The sequence below is a fragment of the Microtus oregoni genome, unplaced genomic scaffold, assembly GCF_018167655.1.
Source record: "Microtus oregoni isolate MIOR12 unplaced genomic scaffold, Mior012 000109F_ref0000275, whole genome shotgun sequence".
Classification (NCBI taxonomy): domain Eukaryota; kingdom Metazoa; phylum Chordata; class Mammalia; order Rodentia; family Cricetidae; genus Microtus; species Microtus oregoni.
The window spans coordinates 2,424,549-2,426,765 of record NW_024544727.1 but is presented as its reverse complement, the minus strand read 5'-3'; positions in this window follow the sequence as shown (position 1 = coordinate 2,426,765).

The window sequence follows — 2,217 nt, the reverse complement described above, 5'->3', positions numbered from 1 at the left end:
ACTTCCTCCTCGGGCGCCCGCTGATGACGTGCATGGAGGCGGTCGGAAGTGACGCACACGGAGAAGCTCAGGGTCAGCGAGCTTCTGGCACCTCTCTTGAGTGTCACTAGTGGAGGGTGTGACTCGGGACGACCCGCCCTGGCCTTGTTTACCTGTGTGGCTGCGGAGAAACAGAGCCAAGCCTCCCTCACCGCCACGACGGCCGGCAGGATTCGGTAGCATCGGCTACATGATCTTCCACAACCAGGCGTTTGTTAACTTACACGAGGCCTTTGGCTTGGGCCAAGCCGTGCTAGGTCACTAAAAGTGGAATCCCGTTAGAGGGTCAAACCATCAAATGGAAAAGTCTTTCCGTTCTACCCAGGATTCAGGAAGCCGAATTCCCAGGGCTAGTTACATGATGAGGAAGCCCCGCGTTCAAGAACACAACATTGAAACGAATCCAGTTTCCTCAGCCAACCTCTTCTGTGTGGGCCTACTGAAGTGACTGGGTGTTTATTTTCTCTGAGACGGGGTTCACTATGTAGACCTGGCCTCGAGCTTAGAGAGAGCCTCTTGCGTGTACCACCACCTGCTTTGTTTTTGTTTTCTGTTCATTCTAATTGCAGAACTACAAAGTTAAGATCTCCGAAATTGTAATTTTGTCTTGGTACGCTGAAGCAGGGCGGGTAGAGCTTGACAGTGAGATTTTAAAGCTGATACTATGGCAGTATTTCTCAGTGTGTTTAAACGAACTGGAGATCTTGAAGGAACCCTATGATTCCACAAAAAGTTATGAAACAGAGCAGAAATGAAAATTGCTTCTGCATGCCTTTGTCAGGCTATCTGTGGGTTTTGGGGGAAAAATAGCCAAGTATGGTGGTGGTGGTGCTCACCTTTCCTTCCAGCATTCTGGAAGCAAGCAGGCAGATCTGAGTTCGAGGCCAGCCCGGGCTGCACAGAGAAACCTTGTCTTGAACCTGCCCCCCTCCCCTGCAAAAGACAAAAATAAAACAAAATCTTACACAAAACAATTACACATTTCACATTTATTTTCTTTCACAAGAAAATTGGCGGCTTGGAAAGAAATGAGATGAGGAGGCTTTCACAATACCCATTTATTACATGACTCACAATACCCATTTATTACATAACTCATTGAATTACTTTACAGAACTCTAGGCATTAATCACTGAAATACTGAAATAGGTAAAATATAAAACATTATACATTTTATGATGCATCTTAGTTCTCTAGTATTGTTTGGTGCAAAACAAATATGACTTGGCATTGTTGTAGATAATTACCAATATACTATCAAGGTTTTCTTTTTTTTTTTTTTAAGGAGGGTGGTGGTGGTTTTGAGACAGGGTTTCTCTGTAGCTTTGGTGCCTGTCCTGGACTAGCTCTTGCAGACCAGGCTGGTCTCGAACTAAAAGAGATTCACCTGCCTCTGCCTCCCAAGTACTGGGATTAAAGTCAACATCACCCGGCTTGCTGCTGCTGCTTTTTTTTTTTTTTTGATGTGGAACTTACAACCTTAAACTGTGGACTTTTCCAAAGTGACAATACTGCTTGAACAAATACAAATTCACAGTTATCTCCAAGTCTAAACACTAGAAATTAATTTAATGCAGTTTGAGTCCCAGAAATGGAAACTAAAGACAATGGAAACAAACAAAAAAACCACACACACACTTGCCAAATGGATTGATTTCAAACTCAACTTGAACATGTGAGCAAGAGTCTAACAGTCACCTAACTCAGAATTAGAGCCCCCAAGGAAACTAAGAATGAAAACATTCGGGCGGTGGTGGTGCGCGCCTTTAATCCCAGCACTTGGGAGGCAGAGACAGGTGGATCTCTGTGAGTTCGAGGCCAGCTTGGTCTACAAGAGCTAGTTCCAAGACAGGCTCCAAAGCTACAGAGAATCCCTGTCTCGAAAAAACAAAAACAAAAAAAAAAAGAATGAAAACATTCTTAGGAAACACCAAAGTTAAAAGCTACTACACTCTGAATTGTGGTTGGAACTGTCTGTCCACATTAGCATGATGTTTAGTTCATGGGGCGAGCCAAGACATTTATAAACTAAGAAAACAGTTGCGGGGGGGGTGGGGGGCTTTATAGCTCAGAGAAGGGCAACAGCCTAGCATTCCCGAAGCCCTAAGCTCTAGCCCTAGCCCAAGAGAGAGAGAGAGAGAGAAAAGAGGAAAACGAGGAGATGAAAAGGCCTCCCCA